The 12,794-nt window shown below is 36.8% G+C and overlaps 1 protein-coding gene across 2 annotated transcripts in view; it reads left to right on the top strand.

Annotated features, from left to right (window-relative positions):
• The window catches only part of LOC110181801 (dynein regulatory complex protein 8), a 308,724-nt gene that overhangs the window by 80,807 nt on the left and 215,123 nt on the right, over positions 1 to 12,794 (top strand). The gene's annotated exons all lie outside the window — the stretch shown is intronic.

Here is a 12,794-nt window from a genome sequence, read left to right as displayed (position 1 = left end):
TAATACCCTGCAAGGGTAAACAAGGGAAACAAACAAGGAAAAAAATCCTAAATAGGCTTATATTAGCAAGCTTAAAATCCTTATTTTTTGAGCGGGTTTTTGTGCGAAGAATTACTTTGCAAAAATTATATACAAGCATTGCTTGAAATATGTTAACTTTCTGTTATTTAAAAGCATACCAATACTTAAAAATTTGCTTTACAAATATCGATCATCATTTAATATAAACCATATTTTCATGTATCTTGACTTTTTTGGGCCTTGTTTTGGTTTCAATTATCAAGAGATATTTTATTAACGTCTTACCTTAATTAAGAAAACTACAATTTTTATGATTGCCACATTCACTTGATCAAAGTCTATCAACCACCAAGCACTAGATTAGTAATTTATATAAAAAACACACAAAAAGAAGAAGAAAACTAAACTTCCTCTAGCTAGGGCCTTGCTTAAGTGTAAGACTTGAGAATCGCAGAGGAGAGCGCTCTATGTACCAAATAGTTAAACAAAGCCTATCTTTCAGTCGAAAGCTTGAAACTTAGTGATGGAGTCATTTCCGATCCTATTATTCATATATATTCTTGATCAGCATCAACAGCCGACTCGATCTAGCCATGGTTGCCACATCCACTTGATCAAAGTCTATCATCCACCAAGCACTAAATTAGTAATTTATATAAAAGAAGAAGAAGAAAACTAAACTTGCTCTAGCTAGAGCCTTTCTTAAGTGTAAGACTTGAGAATCGCAGAGGAGAGCGCTCTATGTACCAAATAGTTAAACAAAGCCTATCTTTCAGTCGAAAGCTTGAAACTTAGTGATGGAGTCATTTCCGATCCTATTATTCATATATATTCTTGATCAGCATCAACAGTCGAATGGATCTAGCCATGGTTGCCACATCCAATTGATCAAAGTCTATCATCCACCAAGCACTAAATTAGTAATTTATATAAAAGAAGAAGAAGAAAACTAAACTTGCTCTAGCTAGAGCCTTGCTTAAGTGTAAGACTTGAGAATCGCAGAGGAGAGCGCTCTATGTACCAAATAGTTAAACAAAGCCTATCTTTCAGTCGAAAGCTTGAAACTTAGTGATGGAGTCATTTCCGATCCTATTATTCATATATATTCTTGATAAGCATCAACAGCCGACTCGATCTAGCCATGGTTGCCACATCCAATTGATCAAAGTCTATCATCCACCAAGCACTAAATTAGTAATTTATATAAAAGAAGAAGAAGAAAACTAAACTTGCTCTAGCTAGGGCCTTGCTTAAGTGTAAGACTTGAGAATCGCAGAGGAGAGCGCTCTATGTACCAAATAGTTAAACAAAGCCTATCTTTCAGTCGAAAGCTTGAAACTTAGTGATGGAGTCATTTCCGATCCTATTATTCATATATATTCTTGATCAGCATCAACAGCCGACTCGATCTAGCCATTGTTGCCACATCCACTTGATCAAAGTCTATAATCCACCAAGCACTAAATTAGTAATTTATATAAAAGAAGAAGAAGAAAACTAAACTTGCTCTAGCTAGAGCCTTGCTTAAGTGTAAGACTTGAGAATCGCAGAGGAGAGCGCTCTATGTACCAAATAATTAAGCAAAGCCTATCTTTCAGTCGAAAGTTTGAAACTTAGTGAAGGAGTCATTTCCGATCCTATTATTCATATATATTCTTAATCATCATCAACAGCCGAATCGATCTAGCCAGGTCCGGCATAAATTTTATTTTTTTTTAATTTTTTGGCAATTTTAAATTTTTATAAGGGGTATCGTTAAAATGGTAAAAAATTTACGAAAACTTGATTTTTTTAATTTTTAAATTGAGTATGCAGATTTGTTACCCTAATAAAAACTGAAATTAATGCATTTTTGGCTTAGTTATGATTCATGTTTTTTTTTTGTATATAAAATAAGTTTTTAATATATGATTAGTGTACTTACCTTAAACTTCTATGCGTAGAAATCCCTACAATATAAATTATATATTTATGATTAAAAACAATGAAGTAACACCTGTTTTCATTTCATTCACTTAAACATATTATATTTGCAGTTCACAGATTTGCATTTTTCCTCTACACCAAACGATCGTTTGTTTGGCACATATATGATACAGTCGTCCGACTTTCATGAAATTTTACACAAAATTTAAGACTAATATAAAATGGCTACACCTCAAACTTGATGATGATCTGTTTAAAACTGAAATAGTTGTAATTTTTAATTGTATTAATTTCTCGATCGTTCCTATGGGAGCTATATGATATAGTAGTTCGATTTTCATAAAATTTTACACAGAATTGTAGAGTATAATAAAATGGCTATATCTCAAATTTGATAAAAATCTGCTGAAAACTGAAAATGTTATATTTTTTTTGTAAAAATTTTCCGATCATTCCTATGACAGCTATATGATATAGTCGTCCGATCTGGCCCGTTCCGACATATATATGAGTGAGAGTATATAGAAGGCTAACTGCAAAGTTTCATTAAGATAGCTTTAAAACTGAGAGACTAGTTTGCGTAGAATCGGACAGACGGACAGACGGACAGACGGACATGGCTAGATCGACTCGGCTGTTGATCCTGATCAAGAATATATATACTTTATATAGTCGGAGGTACCTCCTTCACTGCGTTGCAAACTTCTGACTGAAATTATAATACCCTGCAAGGGTATAAAAATTATAGAAACTGCTAAAATCCCACATCTAACAGCTCAAAAAATCCAAACTGCAGAGCTTCCAACTCCAAAGTCATTCAATCATTAGTAGGAGATTTTAGTGATTTTCTTTTAAAATATCGCTAAAAACTAATTTAACATAAAGTATTTCGCATAAATGAAATATTTCACATATTTCAAACTCAGTAAAGTTTCTTTCTAGCCACTGGTAAAGACAATTTCCATAACCTTTGCCTGCTGGAAAACACGCTCGCCAATTAATTCAAAGACAAGTGCAAAGATTCGCACCGCCTGAACAAGGATGGGATCTGGGAACTGAGAGCTGAGAACTGGGAACTGAAAACGATTCCTAAATGGTTGCAATCAATTAAGAGCCAACAAAGTCAACCGTTGCCGTATCGATGTCAAGCCAACAGCTGCTCTCAGCTCTCAGCTTTTCCCCCATTTCCCTCTGGCTTTCCCTGCAGCCAGCAAATTAATGAACAACACAAGCCAATTGGGAAATGGGAAAAGCATAGAACGGGAATGGAAATGAGCTGAATGACAGCCTCATATTTGCATATTCATGGTGTTTCTGCATTCTAGCAATTGCTTCCGCCCATCTGGTCAACGAATTTTCTGGCTAAATGCCTTCGGTTTACTTTAATTAGTTGTTTAGTTTGTCTAGCTAAGTGACTGTCGGGCCGTAAAAAAGGAAAACTAAATAAAAATAAAACTAGTGGGAATTAAACTGCAGGCAACACGGATCCATCCCATCAAAGCCCAGACTTGACTCTAATGGAACTAAACTAAGAGAAAATGCGTTCCCCAGTTAATGGACGGGACGCACTTCATTAGATATTCTCTTTCCAATGCTAATATGCATGCACTCAATGTGCAAATAGTTTGAGAGCCGGAATCCAGCAGCAGCGCATAGATACGGAAACATAGATACAGAGATACAGATACAGTATCTGGCAGAAGCGGACGGACAGAGGCTGACAGAACCTAGGCACTTTGTCCTGCCGACCAACCACTTGGAAGGCAAAGTTTGTCAGTCAAGAGAGTACCCACAAAAATATACATAATACTGGTTTATAGTGGTCTTAAGACTAACTAAGGTCTTGGGTAATTATTTGTTCAAATAAAACCTTATTTCAAACACATTACATTCAAATATATCCTTTATATTTAGCTTCTTTGAATGCCTTTTGAAATTACATTATCCCTGGAATATAATCTAAAAATAAAATAAAATTTTAACATTTCATTTTGAGAGTCTACAGATACGGGGAGATTTTTCCATTTTTGGTCCAACAATTGACGTGTGAAGACTTCAAAACAAAGCCAAATTAGCTGCTTATTCGACACCCACGGCACACGAAAAACTTGGCAAAACTCAATGTCATGGCAACGGATTTAATAAGGGGAAAACAAGAGCGACAAAAAGTAAAAATCAGCAACGGCAACGGCAACGGCAACAAATATTGTCACATGCATAAAAAGGGCCTCAACAATTTAACGCTTGAATGTTCCGACAGACGTCGACATATGTTGGCTTACACGTGTGCTGTTGTGAGTGCGGTGTGGCCTGCGTATAGGGAAGTTTTTAATAATACTTGGCTAAAATACCAAAGGAAAAACTTTTATTAATAAAGTTTCTTTCTTTCATTCTGTCGAGGGGGGGATCAGGCGAAGGATGAGGAGCAGTTGAAGCCAACAGAAGAAAGTGTGTGCAACGGCCATGGAAGTATTTCCTTGAGGCTTCTTTCCCTTTTTCGCCTCTAAGGTTTAATTATGGTCACAAAAAGTGTGCCGGGTCCAGCAGAGGAAAATAGTTTTGTGCTGATTTTTATTTGTATATTGCATATACGCATATTAGAGGGATAAAAAGGTTTACAAGTTGACAACGATTGAGAACTTGCAAGGGTAGGTCAAATGTTTTAAAGGAAGATAACCAAAATTATAGAAAATATATCAAAAAAAATGTTCAAAGCTTACACTGAGATTATTATTTAAAAAGTAACGTAATATATTTTGAAGGTCTATATACGAAAATTCATATAAATCTTTAGAAATTGTGTATCAACATAAATTTTACAAAAGAAATTATATATTTTTCACTATATATAGATCTTCTTGTCTAATTTTTTCCTAGATTGTATTATGTACGATGAATACAATTATTTAAAATTGAAGTGCTTCAAATTCATGAACTCCCTCATCGCATAAACTCCTGCTTCGAAGGGAGCCTTCAAACTTTTTCCGAGGGGACACTTGTCGCATCGGCAACAATTGCAAATTTCTGAAAAACCTTCCCCCTCTCGCCGATCCCTTACAAATCTCTAGCTGCATGTTCAAGTGCACAATTTTTGCCTTTGGCGGCAATATTAAAATTTAAGCCGAAATGCCATCGAGCTGCTGCCGGGAATGAGGCCCCGGAAATAGTTTCTCAACGCTGCCTGCCTCGCTCATGAAATGCCCGCCCATGGGCTTGCCAATTTCGTTCGTGATTTCGCTTATTCGTTTTTTGTGTTTTTGATTTTGTCGTATTTGTCTGGTGATAGAAAAGCAGAGCCTCTGGCAGCAGCGGCAACTTCTGCCCAAATACTTTTAATTAAAATTTCAAATTATTTTCGCCTCTCGGAGACGTCGACAGCTGCAGGAGGGAGGCGTGGCAGGAAGCGGAGACAAAGATGAGCACAAGTGCAGTTAGCGAGTGCAATGGCGCACAAGATGGCGAAGCGAAAGGAAAGGAAAGGATCCCCGAAAGGATCCCGAAAACGCTGAAATATTCAAAGCGCATTTTCAATTTAAAAGTTTTGCACTCGGGCATATTTATTTATTTTATTTCGCAATTTTTGTTTTCCGCTCATCATTGAGTCCGGGAAGGAGCGGAGGGGCATTGGGGGATTGGGATTGGTGGACTCTTTGACCGAAAGTTTGCCTCCTCCAAGTAGGCAATGTCATTGAGAAAGTGCACTGAAGAAAATTCTATCTCAAGTTTCCAGTTTCATTATACACATATTTTAGTAAATAATACCTCGAAATAAATAGAACGAGTTTTCACTTACATAAAATAATATTGTCAACAATATTTTCTCCCTTTTATTTATTTATAAATCATTTTTCATGATCAACCTTGGTTTTTCCTGTTGCCAGACAATGTGGAAAAGTGTGAGAAAAGTCGGTAAAAATTGGGCGGCGGTGGATATGAATGCCCTACGAGCGGCAACTTAATGCAATTTCGCTCTGGCAGATTTCATTTGTGTGACAAATGGGGGGCGTGGCCATGCAAATCGCAAATAAAAAGAACTCATTAAAAGTTTATGCCACAAAGTTTGGCACCCAACGCCCCCTCTCCCACCGCAATCCAATTCGGCCCAATCCTGTGCTGCAAGGGGGAGGGAAGGGGCAACTTCCGCTGATTGCATTTATTTCTTATTTTTCAGCTTTTGTTTTTCGGCTGTTGTGAAATAGTTCTAAAGCGCTTCAGCGATAGTTTATGGAATAACTATCAATTGCGAGGCGGCCTACACTGAAAAGTTTTGAAAATTACTTTTATTTGTTATGGGTTTTGAAGTACTTAGTGGGTGGGAAAGTATTTCGATGAAGTTAGGAAAATAATATTTGCTTTATTGTGCATTGAAAAATAGGCCAAAGGTTAGTTTAATTTAAAATATTGTGTATCTTAATATTAAAACAACTATTTCTGTGTACTCTTGGTAAAGTATTCTAATAAGATCCATACGTATTTGCATTATAAATAATTATGGAACCCTTTAGTACTTGATCTAATGGAAACACTTCCCTTCTCACTTGCTAAAACCAAAACTATTACTTAGTTAGAAAGCCCATTATCAGAGTCCCACTTATCTCTTACCTCCGATCAATCATTAAACATCGATAACCTGTAATTCGAGTGTTCGCTAACCGAATTATAGGTCACTGCTGGAGTGGTTTTGTTATCTCCGGCAGACTGATGCCCGATATTTCTCCCACTGACAGTTGACAATTCCCTACACCAATAATCCAATAATAATAACGGCGCGGGGGGCACGTGCGCCACGTTTTTCCCCCGTTTTCCCAGCGAGTTCAAAAAGTCAATTCGAATTAAACAACGCATTTGATGGCCATAAAAAAGGGGGTCTTGGGGGGTAAAGGGGGCTGCATTTACTGGCCATTTGAGTCCGTGAAACCTGCATCGGTTCTGGGCCAAAAGCAAAACGTGGCCGGTTACGGACCACTCCCCAAGACAAGTTAAATAAAATTGAAATTATTCTGTGCAATTGCAAGAGAGCAGAAATAATGAAAAAAGCTGAACTGAAACTTGAACACACACAGAAATTAGTCAGAGTGGACCTTGAAAAAATAAAATACAAGTTGAAAAAAATAGTAATGGCAAGCGGGCGGCGTTTCAATTAGCCGTCCTCCAGCGACTTGTCCAGCAATTAGGTGTGTTTTAGCCGGGCCAAAACGATTCTAATCGCCGGTGTTTTAACATAGATTTCGCCTTTTAGCCTTATTTTGCCCAGCTTTTTGTTTAGAGCACATTTTTTTGTTGCCAGCTTGTCGACTGTCATGTTGCCGGTGACATTAGAGCTGCGGTTGCTTGGGAGGAGAGCTGGCCACACACAACACACAACCGAGTCGCCGGAGTCGATCATACACCCCAGATATGACAAATTTAATTAAGGTTAATTCTCAGTTCACCTTTTTTTTATATAGATTTTTTGTTTAACCCAAACGTTCTATGTGAACTGAACATTTCCAGGCGGGAACAGTGGGATTGCAGGGTGTTTTAGGGTATTCCGGACTTAAAAAGGAGAAAGAGTACTTGAGAGATCAAGTATTTATAGTTAATACAGTTTTAATTCAACTGATATTATAAATTTATTAAAAAGTTAAGTTATATCGTAGATTGTCTTACCAATACCGTAAAAATTAGACACTGCTTAGGAAAAATTTCTCTATCCATTTCCCTATGATAAATTTCCCAAAAATACCCCACGATCAACCTAAGAAAGTTTCCTAGATATGCCGCTAGATGTCTCTGTTATGATATTACCTTACCTTACCTTACCCTACCTTACAGGGTATTACCCACTTCAACTCAAAAATTGTATAAAATCATTCTTGACTCTCGGCTTTATCTGAAATTGCCAATCGAATGCAATGCAAGGCAATTCCCCGGCCAATCCAGGAGGGGGAGTGAAGTGCTGTGTGAAAAGGTCAAAGGCATTCGATTAACTTTAATTTGCGCGGCTCTTTTCGCTTCGTAGGAGCATATATATAGTATGTGCACTCTGATATATACCCATTGTTTGGCGGCCTGTTGATTTAGTTAGCGAAGCCGATGATGGCTCCATAGTTCAGGTGTGCCCATCGCAGGCGGCGGCGTGAAAGCCAAACCTTCTCCGCGAGAGTCTTTCCGGCTCATCTCAGAGGAGGTGATCCTCCATCTCCAACTCCTCCTGCTCTTAGCCGACTTACAATGGGTCTGAACTAAGCATTTGATTTATGCCAACTGCGGTCATGTCATAGTTCAGCCGAGGCATTGTTGCAATGTCAGAGGGGGCGGCATATTAACGGTAATGCCAGGCCAAGCATTCCCCAAAAAATCAAGAATATATATTGCCAAAGAAAATCTATAAATTTTTTCTATAAAATTAATAAAGAAACGTTATAGAGGAGTGCCTCTTAAGACAGTTATAAACTAAAAACCAAACATATACAATTATTGGTTAATATCAAACTGAAAACAATCTCTGGTTTTGGCCAGTTTTCTGCAAGCCAAGCACTAATTGCGGTTGTCGGAGGCACGCGTTGGCTTTGCAACTTGGAAATGTCACTGCCACAGGAGAACGGTTTGCTGGCCAGAAAAATTTGGCCAAATTGATAGCCAAATTTGGCGGCCAGGTGACGGGGCCTGCCAGCAGCCAAGTGGGCGTGGTCCAGGCGCTCATAAAAAATACAGAGAAAAACCAATGTCGTTCGGGCAGTCAGTCTGTCAGTTAGTTGAAATTAATTCGCACAGCCTGGCAAAATAATTTACGGTCTCTATATCGCCAGAAACGAGTAATTGAGGTGGACCGAAGATGTGGGCAGGTTTTATTTTGGCTGCAACTTTTCATATGACATATCACGAAATTCTGTTAACGGCTCTCGGAATAGTTGAGAATGCCTCGTCGAACTGGAAGCTGTCAATTAGTTGTAGGTACATACGTCAGGTGAACACATCTACCAAGACTCTGAAGCGAAACCTGTTTCAATCTGGCCAAAAATTGAAACCCAGAAATATTTGGAAATTGAAATTGAAATAAAATATGTAAAGGTGGAGATGAAGATCTAAAAGAAGTCTTTGGGGTGCAAACTTTTTAGGATTATTAAGCTGTTTATTTATTGTGAATTAAAATACCTTATATTTATCTCTTAGATCGATTTTTAAGCCACCTTTGATCGATTTTCTTCATTGCAAAACCTAGTAAATATACCTGGTTTTTATCACTCTATTTGTGTCTGTTTTTAATTTCCCAAAAGCACATGTTCTTGGGTGGACAGGCCAGCTGTGTTAATTACAGACCGCCAGCTACTCGGTTTCGCTCCGATTTTGCAGCTGGCCAGCTCACAAATCTTGTCAATGGCGAGATGCAGCGATGCAAATATCTACGCAGCATGCAACATGCAGTCATCTGTGGCTGCGTCGGCGAGATTCATTTCTCATTTGATCTTTATCGCCCGGCGACATGCAAGGTTTTCAGCCTCCTCCTGGCCCCCTGACGTACCTTATAGCCATACTGATTGCAATCAAGATTGGCTTTTTCCATGTGGCCGTCCGGTTTGATTTTGTGGCCTGAAAAACTGCTAGATTTCAAGGCTTTCTAGCCGCGCCCTTGCCAAATTATAGTTACGCATGTTTGGCCACTTTTTTAGTGTTTAATTTTCAAATTTGGGGTCTTGTATTAGAGGATTTCACATAGAGAATCAATGAAGGATTTTCGAAAATAATATAGAAATATAATGAGAAGAAAGAACTAAGAACTTAATTGTTTTTCTGCGAAAGTTAGAACTCTGTCAATCATTGAATCGATTATAAATTTAACCTAGAGCTAAATCTTTTTCTAGTTTAGTTTTTAGTAAATTTAAACCACGCACAATTCAGACACCTTGCTGGGACTTTTCCTAATCATAGCCTAGACTTTTCGCCCTGACAATTTAAGCAGGGACAATGGATGGGTGTAAATCATGTTTGCATTGCTCGCTGTCTATCTGCCTCGCCGTCCGTCTGTCTGTCTGTCTGTCTGGTGTTGGCTTTTGGCTCAGACTTGACTTGACTTTACTTGACTTGTGGTCAATGGCTTGTACATAATGGCTGCCCCAAACAACAACAACAACATCAGCAATAGCGAGCGGCTCTTTGGGGCATTTGCAAACAATGACATTATGCTGACGTTTATTAATCGCATTTGCGAAATTAATGTCGTGACATTTTCGGTTTAATGTAGTTGTAATAAATAAAAGTGCCGTTTACCGAAAGACCGAAAAAAACAAAAATAAATAAATATGTATGATACAAAAAATAAATACAATAGTCGAAGAGACAGGCGGCAGACACTATATGCCGCCGCTTGTTGCCACTGTTCCAGATTACGTAACGCCAATTTGCATATAATAAATGAGCCAAATGGTGGCTACTGAATTTATTTTACAATATATATAGTATAAAAACGTACCAGGGAGAGAAAATGTTAATAATTTGTATATAGCATACCATTTTTCTAAACTCGGAGAAATTTTAAAATACAATAAAAATTGAGCATTATAACTTTAATCGGAAACTTGTAATGCTGTGAAGGAGTCATTTCCGACCCTATAAATTATATATATTCTTGATCAGCATCAATAGGCGAGTCAATCTAGGAAAGTACGAGACAAAAATAATTTTTTAATTTTCTAAAAATTTAATAAGGGGTTACATCATGAAATATGTAAAAAATTGGCTAAACCAAATTTTTTTTTAAATCTTAAATGTAGTATTCAGATTTTTTAAACTTATTAACATTGACAAACTAAAGCTTTCCGAATTGAAATTAATTCTTTTTTAACTGAGTTCTGCGTTTTTATACCCTTACAGGGTATTATAATTTCAGTCAGAAGTTTGCAACGCAGTGAAGGAGGCACCTCCGACTATATAAAGTATATATATTCTTGATCAGGATCAACAGCCGAGTCGATCTAGCCATGTCCGTCTGTCCGTCTGTCCGTCTGTCCTTCTGTCCTTTTGTCCTTCTGTCCTTCTGTCCGTCTGTCCGTCTGTCCGTTTCTACGCAAACTAGTCTCTCAGTTTTAAAGCTATCTTAATGAAACTTTGTAGTTAGCCTTCTATATACTCTCACTCATATATATGTCGGAACGGGCCAGATCGGACGACTATATCATATAGCTGTCATAGGAATGATCGGAAAATTTTTACAAAAAAAATATAACATTTTCAGTTTTAAGCAGTTTTTATCAATTTGAGATATAGCCATTTTATTATACTCTACAATTCTGTGTAAAATTTTATGAAAATCGAACTACTATATCATATAGCTCCCATAGGACCGATCGAAAAATTAATACAATTAAGAATTACAACTATTTCAGTTTTAAACAGATCATCATCAAGTTTGAGGTATAGCCATTTTATATTAGTCTTAAATTTTGTGTAAAATTTCATGAAAGTCGGACGACTGTATCATATATGTGCCAAACAAACGATCGTTTGGTGTAGAGGAAAAATGCAAATCTGTGAACTGCAAATATAATATGTTTAAGTGAATGAAATGAAAACAGGTGTTACTTCATTGTTTTTAATCATAAATATATAATTTATATTGTAGGGATTTCTACGCATAGAAGTTCAAGGTAAGTACACTAATCATATATTAAAAACTTATTTTATATACAAAAAAAAAAACATGAATCATAACTAAGCCAAAAATGCATTAATTTCAGTTTTTATTAGGGTAACAAATCTGCATACTCAATTTAAAAATTAAAAAAAGTTTTCGTAAATTTTTCACCATTTTAACGATACCCCTTATAAAAATTTAAAATTGTCAAAAAATTTGAAAAAATAAAATTTATGCCGGACCTGGCTAGATCGATTCGGCTGTTGATGCTGATCAAGAATAAATCTGAATAATAGGATCGGAAATGACTCCTTCACTAAGTTTCAAGCTTTCGACTGAAAGATAGGCTTTGCTTAATTATTTGGTACATAGAGCGCTCTCCTCTGCGATTCTCAAGTCTTACACTTAAGAAAGGCTCTAGCTAGAGCAAGTTTAGTTTTCTTCTTCTTCTTTTATATAAATTACTAATTTAGTGCTTGGTGGATTATAGACTTTGATCAAGTGGATGTGGCAACCATGGCTAGATCGCGTCGGCTGTTGATGCTGATCAAGAATATATATGAATAATAGGATCGGAAATGACTCCATCACTAAGTTTCAAGCTTTCGACTGAAAGATAGGTTTTGTTTAACTATTTGGTACATAGAGCGCTCTCCTCTGCGATTCTCAAGTCTTATACTTAAGCAAGGCCCTAGCTAGAGGAAGTTTAGTTTTCTTCTTCTTTTTGTGTGTTTTTTATATAAATTACTAATCTAGTGCTTGGTGGTTGATAGACTTTGATCAAGTGGATGTGGCAATCATAAAAAATGTAGTTTTCTTAATTAAGGTAAGACGTTAATAAAATATCTCTTGATAATTGAAACCAAATCAAGGCCCAAAAAAGTCAAGATACACGAAAATATGGTTTATATTAAATGATGATCGATATTTGTAAAGCAAATTTTTAAGTATTGGTATGCTTTTAAATAACAGAAAGTTAACATATTTCAAGCAATGCTTGTATATAATTTTTGCAAAAGTAATTCTTCACACAAAAACCCGCTCAAAAAATAAGGATTTTAAGCTTGCTAATATAAGCCTATTTAGGATTTTTTTCCTTGTTTGTTTCCCTTGTTTACCCTTGCAGGGTATTATAATTTCAGTCAGAAGTTTGCAACGCAGTGAAGGAGGCACCTCCGGCTATATAAAGTATATATATTCTTGATCAGGATCAACAGCCGAGTCGATCTAGCCA

Source organism: Drosophila serrata, unplaced genomic scaffold (assembly GCF_035046125.1).
Source record: "Drosophila serrata isolate PLE 108 unplaced genomic scaffold, ASM3504612v1 contig_184, whole genome shotgun sequence".
Lineage (NCBI taxonomy): Eukaryota > Metazoa > Arthropoda > Insecta > Diptera > Drosophilidae > Drosophila > Drosophila serrata.
This window is presented reverse-complemented; position numbering and strand designations above follow the sequence as displayed.